The 27,718-nt window shown below is 33.1% G+C and overlaps 1 protein-coding gene across 7 annotated transcripts in view; it reads right to left on the bottom strand.

Annotated features, from left to right (window-relative positions):
- The window catches only part of LOC119640631, a 217,761-nt gene that overhangs the window by 108,651 nt on the left and 81,392 nt on the right, over positions 1-27,718 (bottom strand). For 3 of the 7 annotated variants that reach the window (XR_005247686.1, XM_038038808.1, XM_038038804.1), the window contains exon 1: positions 14,139-14,358. The exons of the other annotated variants lie outside the window; for them this stretch is intronic. The gene's annotated coding sequence lies outside the window, so the exon portion shown is untranslated. Of the gene's footprint in view, positions 1-14,138; positions 14,359-27,718 lie in introns of those variants that run through there. 7 annotated transcript variants of the gene reach the window in all.

Here is a 27,718-nt window from a genome sequence, read left to right as displayed (position 1 = left end):
ACGATATCTACTAATAATACATTTACCATATTTGACTGTTATATGCTAGTTGCCCATTGTGTAAATGGGTTAGTATTACAAAGATTTTCAAGATCTTCAAAGAAACCACGTTGATGAATGATGTCGAATTTTGCAAAAAAAGAATGGGTTCTTCTTACGTAGATTGAATTGTTTTCAGCCAATCGCCGTATATAATTTATAATTCCTTAGTTAAGGTATCAAAGTTTAATAGTTTGTTTAGTGTGCGATCCCCGAAAGGCATCAAACTTTAAACGCTTCGTTTTCAAAATCAACGCATAACTGTCAGTTAAATATATACCTACCTATATATATACTTTAAAGAACAGTTGTGCCTGAAAAAGCACCGTTAGAAGTGATTGATTCGCGTCTGGTCACTTTTGAGAACAACGTGTCTATTACTTGCAGTGGTGTTTCGCGCTGTTTACGGATTTAATATTGGTTCATCACAACGCACCATAGTTAAGTCGGCAGTCAAAGCGTCAAACCGTGAAAAAAAATTAAAAAGTCGTGTCACTAAAATCACTGTAACTTGTAAACTAATGGTCTCAATGTCATAACATTTTCACACGTGGTGTTTGAACATAGAATGTAGAAATCATAAGAGTGTGTCAACAGTATGCCAGACCAGAAACTTATTGATTGATGTGACATAAAGTTGAACTTTGCTTTTGTGGAGTGGATATGGACGGAAAAATAATTGTATTTGCCAGAAGCTTCGCAAACACCCGCAATGAATAATTTTTCACATTTGAAAGAAAATTGATTTTCTACGATGGAAAGAGATCGCATAAAAAAGTCTTTCTTAGAAAGTATGTTAGAGTTTCAGGATAAGTGCGAGAAAGTGCTTTTCAAAATGAGTAAATATCGTACATAATTGCACATGACTCGCCGCAGTTCAAAACTCTCACCTTCATGCCGTGAACTAGTTCGTAATCGCTCTCGTCACTTGACGATAATAGGGTTAATTTATTTGCTGCTACCATGCGGTCAGTATTTTTTGCCGCGACGCTCGTTTAATCAGGTGCTTGTAAAGATCGCGATAGGCAGTTATCGATGTGATTGATGCTCTTTTTGAAATTTCGAATTGCTTTCGGAGTGTTTATCTCTGCTAAAATAAATCTGTCCCTCCCATTTTCATTTCAATAAAATCATTTTCGTTGAAATTTTTCTTGCATTTATGCCTCGTCGTATAAAAAAGTCGAATGAAACAAATCGTAGAGATAAAAAAAGTCACAGAAAACGCATCGCACGAAAAAGGTCACATAAGTGAATATCGCACGAAAAATTATTCAACTCTATCGTTTCATTAATGAGTACTCTTATGTAGGTATAAGAATAATTTATTGTTGGTTGTATTCCTCCCTGAGCGTAGGGTTTTTGGACGATTCTTCAATTCGTCCATTCCATCCTTAATGATTTTTTCACAGCTACTTTAAAAGGTTATCTACGACTGTTGCTTTTATACACACCACCGTAAGATGGGGGTATGCTCATTTTGTTTTTCCCCATGATATATATAAAACCCAAAAGGAAGCTTCAGAGACGCTATAAAGTATATATATTCTTGACCAGCGTGAAGCCCAGAGTTGATTTAGCCATAGTTGTCCGTCTGTGGGGATGGCGTGGTATGTACCTTGGAAGTTTCTGCACCCAAGTTGATATAGAATATGTGCCAAAATGGTCAGAGCAGAAGCGCGCAGTGGAGCGTGAACTGAACGCAACTCAATTTTTTCTAGAAAATTTTTTGGATTTTTGCTCGTTGTTTGAAAATTATTAAAGTTAGAACAAACTTTCCACATTTTCTTCACGAGACACTTTACTCTCTAGTTTCAAAAATGGAACCAAACGGCCGTGCCTACACAAAATAACGAGTTATTAAATTTAATTTTCTTCACCTTTCTCAGGTTTTTATGCTTACTTATCAAGCATATCAGGGAAACAAGAAAAATCGTTTAAAACTATTTTGTACACTCATCCAATGAAGATATATTTTCCGCCTAAAAATGGGTTAATTTTAAAATGAATATGGTGGACGCCCGCGATATGGGTATCAAATAAAAGAAGTAAGTTTTGCCGTAAAATCGTAGAGACTAGAATGCGGGGAATATGATCAAGGTTGTAACGTCTAGAATGCGATATATATGGAGACTTGTTGAATTGAGGCATTGCGTTACCGTATTCGCTTACATTTTGTTAATTCCTTTTGTAAAAAGTTAGTAGATTATTTTGATCTAAAAGTAGCACTAATCATTTCGTGTTTTTTGTAAGTTATAAAAGAAAGTAACTGCTGCCATAATTTTTTGAATCTTGTTAACATTGGCAGTTCTGGAGATAATCATGCGGTTTGAGCGCAGTCTATTTTCTGTATTGTAATTCAAGACAATTATAATAGAAAATTATAAATGTAAGCTTCATCTCTAATTATGAAATGACGACTTATTCAAGCTCATACTCAACTACCATTACGTTTTGTCTGTGCACGTTTTGTCGATCGTTTTACAGCGGAAAACAGACAAATAGGATGGGAGATAGTCGCGGAATCTTCAAATTGAATGTCATAACGAGTATATGTCCTCCTTTGAATAAAGAAAGAAAAAGAAATATTCAAGTAGAATAAATGTCGAATGCAAGGAATTTGTTGAAACCATTTTCTTAAATTAATGCACATAAAAACTAGTTGAAAATAACAAACTTTATCATTTCTTTATTCTTAATTTCTTTTTTTTGTTCTCCCTCTCTTTCTTTTCACTAATTTACAGCGAATATAAAAAATTAATATTTCTCATTCCATATCAGCGAGAATGTAAAAAAAGAAAAAAAAAAAAACAAAAGCCGAACACATTCAAATACAACGAACAAGCATAAAAGTATTTGTGTTCGTGTAGTTTTTCCCATTTTTCAAATGAAAAAACTAGAACTGCATATACAGTTATGTTCTATATGCGCTCTCGATAGTAAAAAGCATAAAAGAGACCGATGTTACATGTAGATTGGTCGAATCTGTTAATAACTACAATAAAATGTTGCGCTTTCCAAAAAGTCGCGCATTTTAGAAGATTGGATCTGTTGAGAACTTTTGCTCTATCATTGTAACGAAATTAGTGAAAATTCCACTCAATTGAATTTCAACTTCTTTAACACATTCGCGGACGTAAATATACATAGCATTGCCTTTCACTGCGATGCACGCTGAAATTTGTACCTTCCGGGAATGGGTTAAGTTATATTGTGTTGGCGCTTAATGCAAAAATAATGTTAACATTAATACTAAAAATATTTATCTTGTATTGTTTTGAAGACAGGATCTGCTCTTCTAAGTTCGAATCTAAGTGCAATATTTACCGTAACTAGATTCCCGGATACTGCCTTTTGTTCATATACAATTAATGGAAATTCTAAACAGTATCATTAACTTTACATACTTCAATATGACGACTAGTGCAGCCGGCTACAATTGAGACCTAGTTTTCTACCCTAGCAACATTCATATTATTTCATTGCATGCACTCTTTCATATACATATACGTACATACGTACATATGTTCTCTAGAGAAATGCTTTTGCTGTGCCATTGCATATAGAGCATATAAAATTTACACGTATGTGTGTAGACGAAATGTTATAATGGGTACGGGTATAAGGCGAAGAATGGAGAACAAAGTAAAGAACAAAATGCATATTAAATATGTTGTAGAAATATTAAAAAAAAGGAAAAACAAAAAATTAAAATTGAAAAACATAAAATAAAACATCCTTAAAAAAAAGTACCGCACATTTGTACTTATTTAAACAATAACAATGTTAACAATTGCACTACTAGAGAATATGTTTGGTTAATTACATCGCCTGTAACAATATGAGAGTGGGAAGCATGCATTTCTGTATGCACACACGGTTCTGAATTAATTTAATCGGTCCTTATCTAAAGTAAACGGAATTTCTTTATAAATTTAAGTACATCAGCGAACTTGATGGTAAAATAATTGCTATTAATACGAAATCTTTCGCGATATTCAAAATTACATGTAAAAGGAAAATTATTTCTTTCTGGTCACTACTTGCTCTACCATATTTGTGCTGTCAACGTAGAAGAATCGGCAACCCTAGATGCTCTGGGCATGAGAATGTTCGTTGGACAGAACATGTGTGCAAATTTTTGAAAGAAGCAATGAGGGGCTTAGGTTTTATAAAGTGATGCGAAAAATACTTCGCTGCAGTCGACATCCCTACCATTTACATGACTACAATTAGCCAACATAAGGGCGGGAGCTTCCAAGGAAAACGAAAGGCTCAAGCGATCACGGACGAGGAAAGTGTGTCGAGAATTCTCGATACTCTCAAGCATCGAAGTAATGCGACCTGTCCTTTTTACCGAACGTGATACCTCCGTATTCAAATCGAACGTCACAAATGCTTCTCCCTTTCTTCACCCCACTCTTCCTGTAACCATACCTGCTCACCTGAGTGACTAATCGTAAGGAAAAGACAATGCATTTTTTAGTTCGTATTGGTCCCATACTACGATGTTAAGCATTTTACAGACGGCAAGGCTATCTTGAGAGAACAACGTATCACTCTTGGAGACCGAACAGCCGTCTTCAAATATGAGTTTAAACGACTGGCAACTGCTGGCAATTGCTGGCTTGAATTGAAGAAGATGTCGGGATTCCTTCTCCGATTTGCTTTTAGGTTTGGAGTTTTGATGGTAACAAATCATGGGTGTGCGAACCGCCTGGTTGTTTAAATGTGAAATCCATTGGTATATGTGCTAGCTGTTCGGATTAAGCTACCGTAAAATAAGAATAAAATAAATCTGTGAGGAGGAAATGCATTTCAATGAATTGCGACTGGGTGAAAGAATAAAAATTGACCGAAGAAAAATCGATAACCGATTATTTAATCAGACATAATTTCAGCATATATAAAATTAAGAAATATATAAAGTGTCGTGAATTGTAATCACACGAAACAAGACGAGGTCGTAGGGGCCGAGTGATAATGTCACATTATTAGGGTTAAAGCACAGAGCGGATCGTAACCGCAGAAAATTTAAAATAAACAAAAGAAACATAAGAGTACATCATCATAACGGAACCAGTATAAACTAAAGTTAAGCGTTTGATTTATTTCCACATAAAAATCAAAAAAGCAAACATTGTTTTTTCTTCTTTAATGCGCTAATGACTGTCTGGATGCCTGGTGGATGCCTGATGGTTAACGATGTAAAGCGTGGACTAGATTCTAGGATTCAGATTTTTGAAAAATTCATAAACATGCCGTATAAAGTTAGTGTAATGTTCACAGGGTTCGGCATTAACTGAATATCTAACATCTCTCTCTTTTTCACTTTGTTTGTTTTGTGTATTAACGACAATAAGAAGAACAATTCAATTAACAAAATCTGAAAAGACAAAGGCAATAAAATAAAAAATGGAATAGAATCAAAAAAATACAATTATTTCATGGATTCCCAAGATGTATGCAGTCATGGAAACTTAATTCACATACGCTCAATATATTAAAATAAACCTTTAAGAAATGCGATCATCATGGCACTGACTATACGTAGAGACCCCTACATTTTTTTTCAAGCGTTTTGAGAGAAACTTCCATTTTAGAGTATGGTTAAATAGTTTTTTTAAATCAACTTGCGCACTCATACGCCCGGTATGTTAGACCCTAAAAATTGCATGCAGCAATTTCTGCAAATTTATGTAATAAAGCAACAACAAAAAATAAAAGGACAATTAAAACGACGTTTCTCTCGCTTTCAGTCTCCTTCATCTGCTGTCTCTTTTGTGCATGTTCCCTATAGCGTGATATTTAAATTTTTATATTTACTTATAGGCACATATACACATAACGTTAAGCGACGACATTAAATAAAACTATTCTACAGAACAAAAGAACGAAGAAGTGAAAAAGTGCTAGCAGTACGGAGAGTGAAAAAGAGAATGAAAGGAAAAACAAAATAAAAATAAAATCACAAAATGAATTTAACATATTTTATGAGTAAATAAACACACACAGAAAAGTTTTACATGAATACACACAAACGAACATTAATTTACATATATGCACATATCATATACATACATATGTATGAAAACAATCATTCATACTTATTCTCATTCGTACATTTATATATAAACACAAACGTGTATACACATGTTATCTTTGTCTCAAATGTGTGCACTCGTAAATGATTTCTGTTTTTATTGCTCACAACATTTGTCTTAAATTAAAGAGACTGAATATGGAGGAGATGGGCAACAAAATAAATAAAAAGGAAAACTTTATTTGTATCTATAAGCACACATAGGATGAAAATTCCATTAACTCGGAAACTTTTTTAAGGTTATCTTAATATTTATACACATCTGCATACGGAAAAATGTTGAAATTATATTTAAGGAAAAAAAAGAAAAAGAAAAAATATCTGATTGCCTTCAGATTTTTATGAAATTTTTTCACTTTAACAGCCGAACAGCAATAATAATAATAATAATAAAAAAAACATATAAAGAATATTCGATAACGAAAATATTTAACTTTTGAATGCTTATTTATCTCAATAAATGAGATTTTTGGGTTAAACATTACATCTATAAGAACATCGTAGACATGTGTGCTTTCAAGCAGATACGCAAAGTTGTCCATTATATTTTATAAAATTATTGCTGAATATAATGTTAACTTAAGACAAACACTATAGACATGACTTGGAAAAGAAATTCTTTACAAATTTTGATAAAAAAAAAACAAAAAACAGAAAATAACAACTCATGCAACATAAAAATCATTTGTGTACATAATTACGAAAAGCTGACGAGACTATTGTATACCACTACGGCTATATAAGTTGTAAAGTGAAACCTTGAAAAGATTGCTTTTCTTTCTTATAACGTATGAGTAATTGCAGCCTCTTTTGTTGACTGTGGGGAGAGGAGGCCCTATCAAGGATTATAGATAGGGAAGAAGGAAATAAGCGAGTAGCGTTTAGTGTTGGAAAAGAACACCGCCAGTAGGTTGTTAGAAAGATGCGCAGTGCGGTTGATCGATCAACCTAACTTTAACTTTCTGATATACTTGGTCTATGTCGATGTTAATTTTAATACCGTGAGATTAAACATGGGAAAGAGAGCATTCCGGAATTTTCTTGTACGTGTGTTACTAAGAATATATCCTACCTTACTACCACTTACTACCGCGTATTTTTAGAACGTTAAGTTATTCTATAGAAAAAAACATGTATCTTACAGTGAGCAATGCCACGTAATGCCTGTCTACATTAACCATATACGCATATAAGACTAAACTCATTTCAATTTTCCCATGTCTTCTTACACACTGAGCAACACTTCGACCGCAAAGGTCTTTCGCAATATATGTAAGTGTTATTTTTGCTCGTTGTAAGTGTTATCTTGAACGTAAATACCTGACGCCACCTTCCTTCGCATTATCCAAATATCACGCCCATTCCAATTTCACATAAGCGAACTAAAGCTTTTTTCAATTTCGCGGTACAAAGCAGATTTTTGCTGTCTGCTAGTACGAGAGGTATAATATTGACTATTATAGAATGACAGTTGGTTTACAATTCGCGTCCAGAAAATTAAGCTTAAATTAACAATCAAAACTCCTACCATTCCAATGTACAATGTAGTTGCTCGAGAGCTTTCCCTTTTATCATAATAAACAATTAGAAATGTCGCACTCAATTACAGTCGGATCTATCATACGTGAAAAAGCACTGCAGAAACAACCACAGAATGTATGTGGAAACTTTTTATCGGCTGAGTCAGTCGCTTCGACCAATTTGACTCATTTTCAGTAGCAACGTGCGAGCACGAACTTCTAAGGCTTCAGACACATATGAATTCAATACCATCGTTTTTAGGGCCGGGAGTGTGTTTATAATAGATGGACGGACGGACAGACATTCTTGGAATGATTTAAAATTTGATGCTGTTCGATAATATATGCACTTAAGGAACTGCTTGAAGCTATCTTTTTGGTATTGCAAACGACCTGGCGTAATGAATGTGCATGAAAATCTGGTAAGCTGTGTTTTTTAAGCCCTACCTTAATTTACAAATCTTTACATTCCAAAAAAAAATTCACAGATTCAAGAAAGAAAAATTTAGTTAAATTAAATTACATTTGAATCGATTTTAAATATCGTTCATTAGAATATTTCACCCATCTTGCGTAGCAGATGGGTAGTATTACTCACGGCAACAGCAGTTTCACCCATATTTAAGACTCTATCAACTACACTATCTATAGAACAAATTGCTTGTTCAGTTACCCAATGGTGAATGGAAAGATTATAAAAGAGGTTTTGCAACCCACGCTACAAGTTGGAAATTGCCGTCTTTGGAAGAAAAATTTGTTTAATATGAAAAGTTTAACGCCTCACGAGTTTCGAAATTCTTTTGTTTCTTTTTGAAAGTAGTAATGATGCCTTTATTTTGAGCTGGAGAGTTTATGCAAATGAACTGATTGATCACCTGAATATGAAACCTCAAGACTTTTAAGCGGGAAGCAAGCATTTTGTTTCGTTTGACAGTTATCTTCTATAATTAGACCCGATCGCGAGTTGAATTTAAAAAACAGAGAAAATCCCCCAAGAAATGTTAATTTTACAGATCGATATAGCTCACCGCTAAAGGACAAGTACAACTGATTTGCAGATAAGCGGGAAATATTTCATTCGTTAAGAAATTGTTCCAGGTAAGTGAAATTACTTAAAGAAGTATTCTACCGCCGTTATCATTAGAATGCCTGAAAATATATATATACCATCTTCAGAGATTAATGCTGCAAGGAAAAAGGCACGATCAGGTATCAGAATCTTTACAAGAAGTTTTGCGACCTGAAAACGAATGCGGTCTTTAACACTGAAAGCCAAATTAAATTTCTTTTTATAACAGAACTAAGGAATGTGGCATTTAAAGTTAAATACGTAACTGAAACCCCACAATTACAATAAGCATTGACAACAAATAAATTTTGTTAATTAGCGATTGCCGCATATTGTCGCAAACGTTCGTGGTTAGAAAGGAATTTAATCTGAAATAGTTTCAATTTAATCTCACCCAATTAAAAAACCATTTTATTAAAATTATGGGAAGTGTAAAGGAAGCGACCGTACAGCGATACGCCCTTCAAAAAATTTTCCAACGAAGATGTGTTAATAAGTGTTAGAGAGTAATCTTTTACTAAACTCAAAAAAACTAAGAAAAAAGGGTTTCGGGTAACACGAACCATGTACTGAAAACAACTTTGCGCGTTGACTAATTATAATCACTGATTATATATAATCGAATTTTATTGAAAATAACGTAATTTATCCATAGAAATGAGGCAATAGTTTGTATGCTCTTTTGTATTATTTGTAAGTTTGCAAAAGTTGCTATCATTAAATATGCGGTGCTTTGGTTACGGCAAGTGAAACTCTACTATATCTTCATATGTGACGCAGTTTACAGCGACGTCTGATTTGACTTGAAATTAAAATAAAAACCACATATGATAAAGTTTCTACAATCAGAATCTGAGTGCGAGATGTATACATTACTGCATTTTATGTTCTTACCATAGATGCGGCATTTTTTCTACATTCTCTTGTCTACCTTCTTCCGTGAAGCGTATCCACAATTAACTGCAAGATTCATCGACAATAATATTTAATCGATTACATAAATATCAGCGCAAATATTGTTGTAATAATTAATCCACATGTGTGCTATTTTCATGAACACGCTTACCTATTTCAGTCTTTTTGTGACGATAGGTAATGAACAATTGTGTGTGCAATATGGGCTGTACCTTGCTAATGCGTCTAGCAAGACTTTACGAATTGTGCTCAACTGAAAATTGAGCGCAAATTGGTTGTAATAAATTTAAAAGAAAACAAAACAATAAATAAATCCCACCTACTGAACTCGACTTACATATTAGAAATTTATTCTCCAAGTAACGGCCACCAAATATACCAAGAAAGAAATATAGATTTCTCAGTTGTAATTTTGCGCTATACGTTAAATTTACTTTCAAAAAAATCGACAGTGCTATCATTCACTCCCATATTAATTCTACTCCCATATTAATTCTAACCTCATTCCAGCCCTATATACAATCAACGTCGAAGAAATGATCATCAAACCATTTGGTCGTAGTGTTGGAATACATCAAAATATCTTTGAACAATCTGCTCCTCTCATTTACAGTCGTGGACAAAACTGTACATTTAAACAGGTGTTGCTTTGTTTATGCCAAAATATTTCCAATATTGAAAGACTCGTTTCCAAAACTTTCAACCCTATGAGCAGCTTAACAGAAACTTAATATCAATAAAATATTTAACTTTATTAGAGTGACTATGTTAACAAATTATCTCATCCTTTAAACAGGGGGAGCCGATAGTCTTGCTTTCTAGTGCTCACCCTGGTCCTAGAATTTATTTTTTTAATCTAAATAAATTATAAAAATTATGATAGTAACAATAATTTCAAAGCTGAAGTGACTACTTTCAGCGACCAGTACCAATATATGGCTGTTGTCATAAGTTTATGCTTGGAGATAACCTAGAAAAGAACTATAGACTGCTGAATAACGTTAAAATTTTTCATTTTCATCATTCGAATACTATAAACAAGCGATATTTCAGTAGGATATGTTGGGAGTCAGTATAAAAATAAAAAAAAAAATTGAATTTACTTAGTAAAATGTATAAAAAATCCGTCCAATTTATATGAATTTCTAATTTGATTACCTTATTTCTAAGTCTTTCGACACTCTACTCGTCAAAGGTACTGTAGCAGCCAGGAGGATCTGATTTAAGTTAATCTGGAGTAGATTTGTTTACCTGTGTGTCTGTTCGATTTTGTAAACCACTGCTTGCTAGTCGTACTCTCAGTAGCAAAGCAAAGTATCCCACTGAAAGTGGTTAGCCCAACTGTCCCGTGTCCACATCTAATCTAAGGAATTTCTTACAGAAGGATCAAAAAGTTAGAACCAATTGAGAAGTGGTCAGGAATAGTTGTGAAGCAAACAAAAAAATTTCTATCTGTTAAAGATCTTATAAAGACGAATCGGGCTACTGAATCGCCAATGATTTGATTTAAAAAATTGAAAATTTACAAAAGTTTATATCCAAGTTTTCCAAGATGGGTTATTTATTGTACCCTACACCACTTGTGGTACAAGTCTATATTAAGTATGTACGGAAGTACACAATGCAAAGAACGACTTGAGATAGGCCCACATTTTCATATACCGATTGATTCAGAATCTTGTCTCTCCACCCGTCCGTCTTGTATTCATGCATTAAGGCATTTTGATGACATGCTTTATCCCAAGCATGAACCCTATTGAAATAGTTTGGTTCTGGTCACTTCTTCGACCACTTCTCAGAACAATCATTATTTTCAAAAGCATTGTATGAATAGAAATAAAAAAGGCCCAATGTGAATTGTCATACAAGTAAGATTAACGATGAATTCAGTAGGCTAGGATATCGTAGTAATCTCTGTCAATTCCGTAAGAACTTTGAAATGCGAGACATGTAATAGAATAAATTCAATGGAGTCGTGGAATCGTTCTATTCAAAATGGGCGATGTATTCCTTGAATTAATTATCGTGAGAATAATCTTATTATATAAGGTTAAGGAATACAGGGAGGACAAGGAATACATTGGCATAGCTCCGATAGTACTTTTATGTAAGGTTAAGAGTGGTTCCCTGACGTCTGCTCTTTTACAAATTACTAACAAAAGTTTTCTGTAGTCAAAATTGTTATTCATATTGAGGTTTACAATTATATGTAAGAGGGCGAGCGACTGTCACAGCCCAAAGCAAGAGTCTTGAATAATATTGCTCAAGGATTATTAATCACAAATTTATATATAAAAAACAATTTTAAAAATTTACGGCACCTAAACCATTCTCCCTTTGCATAAATTTTTGAAAATCTAATAATTTTCGAGTATTTGAATGAAGAGGTTCCATTTTCAAGGAAGGAAGGAAGGACGTTCTTCAGTTCATGAATAATCTTTAAATTAACTTATTGAAAAACCTGTTCGTTGTTTTCCTTAAAAATTTATTTCGAAAACATAAAAAATTTGAATGAAAATTGAATCGGGAATTTTTTTGAAAAATTGTCTTACGAGGAAAAAGCTTTACATTGTACGGTGGACATATTTGTATTAATAAAATTTTTTTGTTTGTTATTTCTTTCTAGTAACTAACAATTTCAAGATCATAAAACTGCCATTCCAAGTTTGTCTTCATTTTATTTCCTTCCAAATGTTGTGCTATAATATAATAAAGTACTATATATATAGTAAAAAAAAAAAAATTTATTCTGAAAAGTTTACCATTGCTTCTATCCGTAAAAATTAGGTCAGATTGTTTGTCGTTTACTCGTTGAATTGAATAATTACAGCCTCTGTCCCGAAGAAATTGGTTTTGATAATTCGTACTCCTGCTCCGAAGCTTTGATTAGTAGTAATTTCAGTTTCAGAAAACGCAATGAGACGGCTTCATGTGAGTACGAAGATGCCTTCAAATAACACATCTTCAATATAATCATCGAAAATCGGATCGTAGAAGACTGATCTTAAACCACTCGTAATTTAATTTCTTATTTCGAGGACGGAAGATATGTTCTTCAAGAGATGGATTTCGCAAATATTCGCAACTTATAAAAAAACCCACGAGAAACTTCGAAAATTTTATATATTTCTGATCAATATCAATTGCTGTCAAATGAAATTACAAGTAAATCTTAAAAATTTTTTTTTCTATTGTTTGCTCTTCATCGCTAACTACTAGGTTATCTTCAATAGTGAGGCCAATTTTAAAGTCTTTTCGTTGCCTTGGAGAAGAACTTCAAATTTTATTTGTCATCCTAAATTGAAAACTAAATTTCAAAGTCCAGGGAGGGTATTAGTCAAGGTAATCGATCCGCAATAAACAGAAGCGGATAAAAGTAAGGCGAAGCATTCACCAAGCACAGCTTTTGCTGTGCGCAATCGTCTACCAGAAGAAAACCGCGAGTTTTGAATAGTAATATGTAAGTAGCTTCTTCAAAACGTATATCCAAAAGTGGTCCTTCCTTTCAGTAAGAATCTTCTAGTACAGTCTTCACTTTATTTGGCGATCATATTTATCGATAACATAAACGATTCGTATAATTTCTACGAAATAACTTAAGCTTTACTACTATCTATCTTTAGCTCCCCGCCCAGCACTAGTAGTAGATTAATAAAAGGTTTTTATTCAGGACGAATACAAAAACTTCGATAATGTTGGAATATTAGCCTTAGTTGGAAAAAATTAATTGCCTCCTGGCGTTTTTATCTCGACTCTTTCAACAATTCAGGATCGGCCAAATAGACTTCCTGTGCAAAAATCACCGCAAAACAGAATTCAAAATTAGTTTGAATATACAGGCGTACATATGTATCTTTTCAAAATTTTATTTCCTGTCTTATGTATATACCACGGTGCACAATACATTACTATACAAAACAAACCATAACGCTGGAATACTCTATAGGGAGATTAAAAAAAAAAAACAATTTTTTTATGCGTTATTGTGCGGAGAATGAAAGAGAAATAAAAAACCTATGTATATAAATAAATCTAATTAAAAGTATGTCAACACGAATAAAACGAATATGAATAAAAAAAAAAAAAAAAGCGAAACAAAAGAAAGTTGACAACGAAGCTAGTCTTACCCTCCACCGCAAAAATATAGTAGAGTTCGGACAAGAGCGAATAGCTAAAGACAGACGTATATAAATAAAGGAAATAGTTTCTCTGGTTATAAACATAGAAAAAGTTAAAAGTCAGCATAGATAGAAGATAGAAGTTAAAAGCTATGAAGTTGTGGGAGAGAATTTCAAACGAATTCATAGAAATTACATAAGAAGTAGTGCTGGCTCTTTGTCGGTTCTTTTAGCGATGAACTTTAGTTAGTTAGTTAGTCTTGGTCCAATAGATGGTGCAACATTTTATCGATATGCCTTAGTATACTTCAGGCTCACGTAGGGTAGACTATAAACAATGGCAATAGCAATAGCAATAGAATCCCGTTATAACTTACCACAAATAATGCCTCGTTTGTACTTTGGTTTTTTTGTTGAACGTTTTACTTATCCTTGTGAAAAAAAAAGTGAGCATACATTGTTTCAAAAATCAGCAAAAGTGCGGCAAGTATGACATATTTTTAAATCCCACTCGCATGCCGCTACGTGTGTATGCGTGTATATAAAAACGAGTACAAAAGTAAAAAAACATGTAATGGTTTATGTGCTCTGTTTTATTTATTTATTTATTCTTTTTTGCTGGCGACTCGTTAGATAGATTGAAAAAATTGTAAAAAAAAGTTTTTGTATCCTCTTTCCGGAATATTTTGTATTATGTCGTTTTGTTATTTTTGGTTACACATGTAGTCGATGCGAGCGAAGTTTATAATTTATTAGTTGGTTTAATTAAAACTTATTCGATTTCAGTCGGGTTAAGCTTCTGTTCGTATGTTTTTGACGTATCATTTTGCTTACTTTGTTGCTTTCTAATATAAAACATAGCAAAACTGTTAAATAATTCCATGCTAGTATTCATGTGGAATGCATATGAAGCATATTAAGTTATTATATGTATATGCATATGCGTATATATATACATATATAGTTTTTTCAAATTTATACATTGAAGTCATGAAGAGAGATTTTACAATTTTAAAAAAGAAATTTTTTTCTCTTGTTAAATTTTGTATCTTTATGTGAACCGGTCACTGGTATGGATAGAGCACATTTGTTGTGTTTTTTGTTGTGTTACAATTATTGTGGTTGAATATTCTCGCTAAAGAAAGCGTCTTTAAAACACTTTACGTTTGTTCACACAGAAGCTTTCCCGTGGGTTCTGCAACCATTAATATACGTCATAACGACACATAAACATAAGTTTTGCATTTTGTGTATCGCTTAAAACTGTCATACGCCCGTGCACTTAAACTTTTATTATGTAGACCGCACACTTGCAAACATCAAACAACCGTCATCATCATCATCATCATCATCATCATCGTCATCATCATCATCATCATGATCAACGTAGTCATCGTCAACAGTAGCTGTTGCCGCAAACGTACTATTCGGTTTTACGTAGTTTTTGTTGCTTTAACTGTTATGTGTTAAGAGTAAAAGTACAAAAAAACCTTTCAACGCATCCGTGCAATGCCTTTCATATTGACATAAATTGCACAATGCACACCCATAACACACATGCTGAGTAAAATGTACATACATCCAACCACGTACGCCTAGGTATTCATGCACAGGGATAATATATATACTTAAGGATAGTATTAATGGCTTTTGGCAAGTGACACAAAAAAGTTGTCTATACGGGATATAGTCGTTGATTTTCTTATAAATAAAAACAAAACGAAATAAAAAGAAGAATTTTGACCGCAATATTTTAAACCACTTTCCACATAAGACAACACTTTCCGCAAGAACCGCACAAAAACATTGGTTTTTTTTTTTTTTCAATTATCTTTAAACTTTCACTCTATTTTTTTTTTTTTTAATTCTTTCCTTTTTTTTTTAATATATTTTAAAATTATTGTAAATTAATATTTCTCTTAATTATATCTCTTTTTTTATAATATGAATTCATTCTGCAAATATACACGACTTGGCAAAAAACGTGTTGTTTTACACGCGAACGACATTAAAAGACTAGATTTCAAATCATTCCGTGCATTCTACTGATTTTTTGACCGTTGTTATTTAATTTCTTTCCGTCCCATCCAAGAATACTAAAGTACTAAATAGATAATCATCACACTATTCAAGCACATGACATTCAACTGAAACACCCGGAGAGAGACATGCCTCAGCAAATAAAGAAATCGAGAGGATATACTTTCGAGAGAGCAATTGTTAAACATTGTTATTACGTATCAAAGTTTTCGAAATGGTTATGCTGTTATACCGTTCTCTCTTTTTCTCTCTCTCTCTCTCTCTCTTCTTTCTCTCGCGAGACTCTTCTTATCAGTACTAAAATGATGATGAGCAAGAGAGCCAGAGACAAGAGAGAAACACAGAGTTGATTAAACGTTTTATTTATTTTTAAGCCTTTCTAGTACAATTTGGACCTTTATTATATATAAATTATAATTAGATTTTACTTGAATAGAACTTAGTTATATAAATATCATTGTAATGAAGATTGGCAAAAATGGATTTTTTTACGCCGATTGCTAATGAATGTATTTTTTTAATTAGAACTTATGTTTGTGTGCAAATGGTTGTGTTTACTACATTACACAGACTGACAGAAAAATGTGTTTAGATCGATTTAGAATTTGAATACTGACCACAAATACGTGCACTTTATTGGGTGCCGGAAGCTTGCTTCGCAGATTGTAATGGTTTTGTTCGAATGAATACGCCTCGATGCTAGGTATAGAAATAACATCGTAAAATGATATAAACTATAAAGCCGCCCACGATGGGATGACGTAACTGTTCAGATGCCCATTAAAGATTGCTTAAAATAGACTAGTTAGTTCCTGAACAGACCTATACACATGAACACTCTTCTGCACTTCTAAGCTTCGGCTAGATCTCGGAGTCCTCAACGGCACTTAAATTAAGAGGTAAAACCACTTTATTACAAAACAACAAACCACGTTTATTTTGAGCGAAAAGAAAGATAATAGAATAGTGAAGGATGTTATTAAGCGCAGTCTTAAGCACTAGAAAAAAAATTATGAAATGGCAGCACTGGGACCTCTCGTGAGGAATGTGGAATCCATTTGACCATTTCGACCAAAAAAAAAGGAAAATATCCAAGTAATGTTGTTTTCAAGATATTGTAAAAAATTCGGAAGAAGAGAAAATTATTTCATTGATATCGCTTGCCCTTCTCAGCAATCATGTCGCGGAAAAAACGCATTCAAAGTTTCATTTGCATGTATATCTTGCCAAGCAATTATGCCCGAAAAGTCAAATCTTTTGATCATTTAAACATATCTCACACCCACAATCGTCTTCTTATGCAATTCTTGACTGTCTAAGATATCATCTAAGGCAATACCACAAAAATTAGCTTTCTGAAAGACAACAATGATCTTATGCCCCAAGACGAATTCTTAAAATTTTGTGCATATTTGCTCAAGTTTGCATCAGCAAGTATACTTCACTTCTATGTGGCTTGGCATTGCGTGTGTTTACAATAGACATTACACAGACGGTCGGTCGGCAAAAGGTACAGGAGGGCATCGATCCAAAATTTGATGAACATTTGGCAGACTGCACGAAAACGATGGGTATAAAAATAAAACGGGAAATATTATTAAATCTACATGTCTATAGCTAGAGGAATAAATTAAAAAATTTTGAATATAACTTATTACGTATTCCTCCAGAGAATGTCGTTTTAAAGATACTGTAAAAGATTGCAAATTGTAGGAGTTTTACCAACGTTCATTAAAAAAAACGTGTTTGGATATAAACGCGTTGAAGGATTTATAATTTGTTATAAACTATGCAAAAGCCATTACGTAATCAAATATTCGTCCTCATTTTCTTTCCTTCATGATTTTAAGCTAGAAAGTGCCTACCAAAGAGAGAATCAAAGGTATTAAAATGGACGAACTCACAACAAACAACTTCAAAAACTTTACCCTAAACTTTTAATTTTTGGGCAAAAGTATTGAAAACTCTCAAATCGTTCTCAGCTTCACATCCATCCAGCAGTTGTTTCAGTGAAGCTACATTGATGTATCTGTGTTTGGAAACGTTTTCAACTGGACATAAATATCGACAGATATATTAGCATAGCAAGCGGCTTGTCTCTTCCAGAAAAAGAACAACATTTCAAGGAAGCAATTATTTGTGGGTGATGAGTTTCTTTCCATATGTTCTAAAAGGTTCGAAGCATCTATTGACCAAAAAAAAAAAAAAAAAAATTATTAGGGTTGCCACTCCTTAAGGAATTGTTGGTAAATGGGAGGTAAGAGTGAAAACGGTTAAGGTTACCTGAAAACCTAAGCTACGACGAAGCTACTAAATAAATGTGGTTTTTTAGTTTAACTTTTCAACTTCCGCTTAGAATCAATAACCATCTATAGTGTTTATATGCGTATGTTTGATATGCGACATTCAAGAGAATACGTTTCAAAAATAAACGGTTAATACATTAGAAAATAATTTTTTGAAAAACCCTTCACATAAAATCATCAGAACTCTCGCCTACTTGAGAGAAACTTACACTCATCTTGCCTTAGTACTTGCATTTTGTGCTCTCAGAGTTTTCCATTTCATTTTCATTTATTTTCTTTTTTTTAATGTTATGGCTCGCGTTATGCTATTAGGGAAAACACACTTACCATCAGTTTTCAAGGTTATGTTAAAAGTTTCATTTGCTTTTGTTTTTCAATACTCGCACTCATGGAAAATTTGGTACATGTCTCTGTTAAAATTATACCTCGAATCTATTCAGCCGTTGGTTTCTCAATGCCAGGTGATGAGTATAAGAGTTTACTTGTTTTCAACCACTATTTTCCAAATGGTGAGATTATAGTAGCAGTATGTTTTCATATATGCAAATAGTCTTAATTGACATTATTTCGGGGACTTTAATTGAAACGAAGACCGCCCTGGCTATACGAAAAGACAGTAATGGCAAGGAACTTTTTTGATTGAATATTTTTTTTATTTAAACTATTTAAATACACTTTAAAAACAAATAAAAGAATTTAACTAAACCACCCCGCAATTATTCGTATAAAGAAGGGGAGTGATTGAAATGGTGGACCAGCCGAAACCATTTTTAATAGCATTCGTCTAAAGCATTTACTACTCTATACCCGGTATCTATTTCCGAGAAAATCCAATTTTGAAAGCAATCAGTAGAAAATGATAAAATTTCATCAACTCGATAATTACAAAGGTCTTCTTGCTGCCTGGCGAAGCTATTTAGCACAAGAAATCCTTACGCGATATCATTACTGAATTTTCTTTAAACAACTACTTTAACGTTTATATTAATATTATTATTATTATTATTATTAACATAATTTATTTACACCAAAGTAATAAACTTTACAACTAAGATTAGGATAAGCGCTAGCAACTGATTCTCGGCTTTTTTTTTTTAAGGGTAGGCTAGTGGGGTACTCTAGTCGCTTTAATAAAGTTAAATATTTCCTTGATAGTCCTCTAGATACTTCATAAATTTATATTATATAAAGGAATCTAGACTAATGTAGATCGTCTTGTGTTTTTATCTCTAAATAAATTAATATGTTTTTGTGTTATATCATATAATGTTTCCCACTTTCCTCAATTAGTTATTTCTCAAAACTGTTATATAACAAATCGTTGATTCTCCCAATTAATTGCCTCATTCTTTCAGTCTTCTTCAATAATTCTCTCTTTTTTTCCATCTCTCCCCCTGTCATCCTCTCTCTCACGCTCACTCTCTCTCTCTCGCTCTGTATGCACAAAAAAATTTCTATAACTAGGACCTATCTCTTTGATTTATCGCGCCTGCCTGTCTTACAATTGTGGAACTTTCTCCCATAAAGTTATATGAGCAAGAGGAAGAATTGTAAATTGTATGACCAAGAGGAAGAATTGTAAAATATGTGAGCAAGAGGAATAAAATTATAATCATCGGAAGAGTGTATGTGAGTTTCTTACTATATATGTATGTAGATATGTAAGAGAAATGTGTGTAAAATTTTATTTTGACTATTTATGTATCAATAAGCTCACACATGTATTACGCAAACACACATAAATGCATTGACTCGCATGGGTATGGACAACAAAAGATAAGAATGTCAAGCAAATAAAATGAGGAAAATGAAAAACAACAAACTTTACAAAACTAAATGGCAACATATTATACGATTATTAATATTTTAAAATATTGTGTAGAAAGTGAATAGGTGTTGACTCTTTTTTATTCACTTATATATTTTTTCTTTTTTGAGTTTCGGTATTTTACAGTTAAGTTTGTTAAATCTAATTAGTCTTCACCCTTATGAAGCATGAAGACTGTCACTTCATTTGCCTTATTACTCTTTGTTTCGTTCATACTTCATCCTCACTTAGCATAAAAAAACATTTGCGTTTTTTATCCAGCAATCAATGACATTTTCACCCAAACTGTAAAAAAAAACACAATAACGAAAAAAGTTAACAAAGCAGTAGAAGAGTAAAAGCAATCGAATCCGGAACATATGTATTTAGGATGCGGCATAAAAGTTAACCTTTGGTTGGTCAAAGGTAAAGCAAAGGAAAAAAAACAAACGGCAATCTATAGTAAGGAAGAAACCAGAAGCATCCGACAAAATGAAGCAGTATTAATCACGGCAAACATATATACGCACACACACACACACACACACACACACAAAAGCATACGCGCAACAAAGCACATTCACATAGACGTGCATAAGCAGGCAAACGAAAAGCGAGACCACAGAAAATATCGATTTCTTCTGATTGATAAAATAAAGTTATTATAGTACTTGCATAGCGAATGCAGTTGGAAAGTATGCGTTGATAGACAGAATTCTAACCGCTATTTTATGTTTGCTTGTCATTATTGGCGTTTTCATTTCTTCGAACGAAATGAACGCAAAGTATGCGCAAAACACAAAATTTATATCAAGGGAGTGATATTAAAATTGCCGCAGCATGAAAATGACTCGATTGCTGAGAACAGAGGCTTTCGACAGAGATCGACAATGAAACAATTATAATAATAAAAGAAAACTGAAATGTATTGAACCGAAAGGAACAATGAAATATTTCTGTTCTCTGTATTTGAAAAAAAGCGAATCGATGAAAATCGTACTCTTGAACTCAGTTGGGCCGACAAAGTTCTTAGCAAAGCGCATTAGCGTAACTTTGCTAAGCTAGCGTAGTATATTATTTATTAAAAAGCACATACCCACAAAGGGAAAATTCTCAGAGTAGATAAGAATGGCAACTACGAAGACAATACTATCGGATTCAAATCTCAATATGGTACCGCGCACTTTCGTAGCACCAACAATGAGTGCTCAGTCGGTGACGGCATGACACTCACTGTTTGCCAACACACCCACCACGCTGCGGCCACCACCCAGTTAATTCGTTCTCTTTCCTTATCCCGTTCTGACCATTACCGTGTTGCACGGAAAGACGATATAACGTGAATGATTGGTCACATCCAAAGCAAAAAGTCCTTTGAAGAGCGTTAAGTAACTTTGAATAATTGAACTGCAAAATAATTCATGAACCGTTTCTTATCATAAGTCACACGAAAGATCTGCATTCAAAATTCAGATTTTTCCTTTGTATTATGAAAACAAAACTAGCGACCCTAAAACAATTGTAGCTAGTAAATCCAAAAATTTTATGTGTTCACCAATATTGTCACCATCTATATGTGACCCTACACGCCCTCTGTGAGACATGCATTATTGATATAATTGTGATAGTGAAGTAAATAGTCAACAAGAAATTGGAATTATGTACACGATGGTTATAATATTGGTGCATACTAAAGAAGAAAGCCTGTGCATTAATTATTTCGGTTATGTCTCTTGTAGTTTTTTTTTACATTGCATAGTTTTGGACATAATTATAAGTTAATCTGTGAAAACGCAAGCATGGAAGAGTAGCATAGATTAAATGAAGTTATTCTGTACAAAGGCTTCCATGGATCACAAATGGGGCTGAAGAGAGGCCAGTTACTCTGGAATTTTTTTTCCAGGAATAGATAATAACAACAATCACGAATCGCTGCAGAAGGTATGCTCATGAACATAAGAAAATGTTCGGAAAGTAAACCTGCGATAATCGCGACAGTAAAATATGGCATGCAAATATTGGTGGGGGAGACATCGGTTCGCACCAGAAGGAAGAGTGGAAGATTAGAATATGCATACGATTTATAATCTAGTTTAGTGAGAAAATGCCTTTCAAAGCATACCGTATTTACGACGATGCAACGAATAAAGTAAAATAGAGGAATTTACTTGAGATCGACTAGATGTATTTAGAAAAGTACTTTCATGAAAAGTACTTGCATGAATTTAATTTTAAAGCCCATTAATATATTGCGTATATACCATACTGTAAAAATTCTTGCAAGAAAGCAAAGTGAAATTTTTATTTCGCCAACCAACAATTGCTTGTTAGTGTCCATATTAGAAAACTCTATAGCAATGCTTACACTAATTACATCGATAAGGTTGAAAGCTTAAGTAGGCATCGAGTTCATAGGATAATAAAAAGCATACTCGTTTTGTTGCTATCATCGCTCATTCACAAACAAAAAAGACGAAGAGGAAGAAAATCAATTTTTTTGCACAAAAACTTAAATTTTTAACTTTCTTAAAATTGAAGATGTCTCTTACAGTTTCTATTTTTGCATATCTTTTACTTTCTCTCTGCACTCTGTCTGGCCATTTTATCTCTAAATTATATAAAGATATACAGCGTTTTCTTTGTTCCCCTAGTGAATAATTTCTTGTTATAAAACAAAGTCATTAAGAAGTAACTTTGCCTTATAATCGTTTACCATGTCTCTTTCTTCGAAATGTAAAATAAAGAGGAAAAAAAAATTGGAAATAATTTCTTTTAAATTCTCATCAAAATGTATTTGAGAATGACGTGACATAAATCCCTTTATATACATCAGAATTATTCACACAAAAAATCCTGCTGACTTACGCATAAAGCGTAAGCATTCAGGACGTTGTATACGTTTACACTTGCACACACATACACACACACACACACACATATATATATATATATATATATATATATATATATATATATACAAATAAACACAAACGTGTACACACGTGGACTTGTACATCAACAGCATAGTAACACAATTGATATGCTGAACGCAGGGTAATCGCTATTAAGCCAAAGTTGAAAAACTTTCGTACACGCACGCAGCCACATCCAATGATAACAAACAGAAAAACGAAAACTACAATAAAATAATGATTACTGTAAAAAAAAAAAAAAAAAACAGAAACAAAGAGAGAAACGAAGAGCTATAAAACAAAACATAAAAAACTTTATATAATTTAACTACGTCCGTTTGTATATATGTATGATAAACGAAAAGCAAAAAATATATGAATTGTATGAAAATTCATAATATTAAACATATATACAAATATTTAACTGAACACACATGAATGCTTACATTATCCATAAGCAAGTAAGTAAGTAAATATCCCCCTCTCACACGATTAAGGTGCATAAGAAGAGTAGAAAGAAGACCCGTTAATCCTGCCAGAGATAAAATAAATATAAAATAGAATATACTCTTCACACGCACATACTTATTAAACAAAACAAACATACATAGGTATTTTTATAAAACACATGACACGCAGCAAAATATTTTACCTGTGTAATGTCAACTCATTTGTCTTGTAGTGCGTTCTTGTCTCCACGTATTATATGTAATACACATATTGGGATATATATGCATGCTTGCATACCATATAAACCATACATACATACATACATACAAGTGTACACGCTTGTATACATTTTCTAGTAGATACTTATCTAGTATTGTAAAAAAACTTTTTATTACCTTTACAGTTATTGCATATACACTACAAATGCATGCGCTTGTACGTCTATGTTCGTGTGTTTGTGTATATATGTTTATACGTTTATAAGCGTTTGTTGTATATTTAAATAATAAAAAACAAGAGAAAAAAAAAAAGGAGAGTAGACTGGCTGAAAGTAACATTTAAGCATGCATAACAACTACTTTTCGGTTGTTAAGACAATCGCAAGACGTACTATACTATATGCGCATTATACAAATGTCACATACTCCTTAAGGTTTTCCTTCTTCTTATATAATAAAACATATTTGAATAATGTCTTTTTCTTAGCCAGATGCCATCATCATGCAAAACGTCAAGCGCGGAATAAATTATTAAGACTACGCTCGATCTTAGTTTAAAGTAAGGGGAAAAGGAATATCTAACTTCCAACTTTCTTTAACATACTAAACGCCATCTTAAGGTATCCCTGCGACATACTACTTAAGCAGTACAGCTAGACATAGATTATGCGCCTGTATGCGCATACTATACTATATGACAGTGTACGTGTTTATTTGTGCTTTTCCTTTCTTCCCTTTCATAGAAGAGACAAAAGGGAAAAAGTAAAATTTGAAAGCTTTAGTTGGCTTCAAACGAATTTTGATTGACCAACTCTTCGCAGATATATTGGCAAAACGAGGCTTACATTCCTTTTCGCTCAATCTTTCAGTCCTTTTTACGACTTGAATTATTCAATTAATATATTAGACGTATAATCTTGCTTCCGCCGTTTTTTTTTTTTTCACATTCGAGGCTACACATTTTTTATTTAAAATATTGTCTTTCTGCTATCTTTTGGAAATAATGTGACTTCCGTGCGGAAAGTACAATAGGCTTTTTAGCGCTATCTACAAAATAGTCCATGTCAGTCGTAGCGAAGAGCAGTTTTCCTGAGCAGTTTTTGCCATATGGCAACGAATTTCTTCATGCTGAAAGCTTACGATATCATGACTTTCAATATATCACGTCAAGTTATTGGTAGCACCTTCTAGAAATGGTTTCATTTGATTGAAACAAATCATGAAGCACTACGCCCAGCTAACATCCCAAGTGGAACAGGAGAGAGTTTTCATCTAAATACCAAACGTTTCCATGTTCATTTGGCCCTCTTTCAATACTACACTGGGATCTTTCTTTTGCTTGTTTTGCTTTCTCTTGACATTTGGATTTGCCTACTTTTATCATCTATTCTGTTATTTAAAAAAAAAAAAATTTTTTTTTGCTTTGAACCATTTAAAATGTGTGGAAAATATTCATTACTTGAAATAAACTTTTTTCCTTTCGAAATTTCGAGAGCATTTTTATGATCTTGGGATTGAAGACTTATAGTAAACACTAATACAAAATTTGTTACAACAAAAAAATGTTTCAGTAACACGTCCAAAACTTTGAATGCGTTTTTCTCAAGATGCCATTTTCCAAGATGGCATGCAACATACTGTTAACAATTCGGATTCTTTTCAATTCAATTCTTTAAAACAACATTACAAATAGCAATGCAAAGGATATGTTTGGTAAGATCGCTTCTCTTATTGAAGAATGCCACTTTTTAATGAAAATTGGACGCTTTCACCCAACAGGACGGCTCCGGTGTTACCAGCTTTTAATACTTTTCAAAGAGAATCTCTTTTCATTATTCTATTATTTTGTCTTTGAACCAAATAAAAATTTTCAAAAAAAACGCTTATTATTATTTTTATTGCTGTAATTAATTTAGCCACAGGCAAAAAAAATCTTAAAGCACTAGTCTCCAAAATATCTATTGGCTTTATTGATAACTCTACCGTTCCAGAAATTTGAACCAATTGACCATTGAGTTGCTAACCGAAATCCGTTGCCAACTCGAAAAGAAGCGGTCAAAATCTTTTATACTCACTCAAGCACAGCAGCGGGTGACATTGAAATTTTTCCATGCATTTGTATTATTATCTATTCTCCGCCAGGGTATGAGATAAGACGACCTAACGCTGCCTGACAAGACGTTGGTGAGGTAATTAATAACCAATGCCTGGACAAAGATTGAAAAGGTTAGGGTTTCTGGTTAAAAAACTCGAAAAATACGAATTTTTGTTGGATTCTTCGTTTTGAGTCTGTTACAAAGAGTTTTCCTCTTAATCATCAGGAGCCAGCCGTTGCAGTTATTTTCTATTGGTCAATGTTACTCTGTTCTTTTTTTTTTTTTAATAACCAACCACTCAGCGGTTGTGGCTTATAGGTGAAATGAGGCGATGACCCAAAAAGAACTGCAGAAAGGGATAGATAGGAATAGTTACTATGTGACTCAAGCCAAGCAAACAATTGAATTGTCTTGAAAAAGATGTATAGCTCGTAATGTTCTTGTAGCTCTACAGCAAGTAATAACCAAGAAATATAATACAACTCTATGATACACTCGATGATTTCGAACATGTACTTAAGTCTTGGTGAACTGAAGCTGAATGATTGATGCTAATGCAATGTAAGGCCATTGCTCTTAAACCATGTTTGGAGTAGCAAGAAATCTCTTAAAAAATCAGTCTTAGTAAATAAAACCAATATTAACTTTGTATATATTACAAAGCAGTTTGCGACGTTTGTTTAAACTAAACAGAAGTTCAGCTTAATGCGTAATAAACGATCTGTTGCTGTACAATTCATGCCAATGAATTCTTTGAGTCGCGAATTCTTAGAATTTAATATTAACTTGAATGGACTTAATAGACTATAGTATTGTAATAAACTTAATATATCCTTTTTAGTGATACTCTTTGTTAAAAAAATAACACGAAGTACGATAAAAATAACATATCTACGTGGTTAGGCGTTTGTATCTTGTTTTCTTTTCCTCTTTTTTTTTAGCTGTTTACGGCGGCATGTGTTGCTGGCTTCCGTTTTTCTCTAGTTAGCTATTGGATTTTATGGCTTGCTTTTTGCGCACACACGCAATCAACAACGACAATAAAACATATACACACGAACACACGCGCGCATTACGCGCACTCTCAAACTTAGAAGAAAACGTGCCTCAGGTTGGTTTTGCTGCAAGAACATGCATAACATGTAAAATATCATCAGTAGCATGTAAACTTGTTTCAGCTTGTGATTTTCGCAGTCAGATTGCAGGTAAACACTTCGAAGAAAGTGTTAAAGTGCTGACAGTGTTGTTATTGTAACGGAAATGTGAATGCATACATATAATTATACATATATTTATCTATATATATACATATATATATTTATAAATAGGTATATATCTATACATAAATTTACGCAGGCAACAGAGAAGGAACATACACACAAGGGAATCTGTACTTGCTTTTAGGTGAGACAGTTTGTCCACAAAAGTTTGTTAATTGTTGACGAGAGGGATGTAAATAATTCAATTAAATTGAGAAATTGGTTTAAGAGAAATTTTAAAGCGGCAAATGTGTTATGTTGTACATGTTTGTTTCTAGTTAGCACTCAGTTTAATTATTAAACAGTTATTACAATTTTTCAATAGAGAATTTTGATTATCAAAATTAACGGGAAACTTAAGTTTCCTCTTATTGTCTTCATAGATAGATGTTTTCAATATTTTAAGATCTAGAGAAAAAGTTTTATTAGCTGAAAGAAATAATTTTTCTTGAAAATTTAAGCTGTTTCCGAAGCTCTCCGAAAAGATTGCTTGTGTCAAATGAATTTATGCTATAATATCGTAATGTGTTAACTAGTAATTTTGAACTTCTCTAATACGCCGCAGGAGGTACTGTAATAGTATTTATTTAAAGTATTATCAAGCGAATAGCATGTTAGGGTTGACGTTCGATTAGCTAAATCTCTATTGGCAGTTGACGGCCTCTTCTTGCTTTCTTCATCCACCAGCAGATGTCTTCAGAGAGTGTTTGCATTCATTTAGACACATTTCGAAGCAAAAGGTTTGGATACTTAGTCTTTATCGAAACAACACTTGAGTGCGAGATGGTTTCGAAATGTCTTAGTATTTCTGCTGAGGGAAGACTGTAATGAATATTTTGACGTTAATTGTGTACTTGATCGTAGAGTTA

This window comes from Glossina fuscipes, unplaced genomic scaffold (assembly GCF_014805625.2).
Source record: "Glossina fuscipes isolate IAEA_lab_2018 unplaced genomic scaffold, Yale_Gfus_2 121, whole genome shotgun sequence".
Classification (NCBI taxonomy): Eukaryota; Metazoa; Arthropoda; class Insecta; order Diptera; family Glossinidae; genus Glossina; species Glossina fuscipes.
Note: the sequence above shows the minus strand (reverse complement) of the source record. Positions and strands in the feature narration are given on the sequence as shown.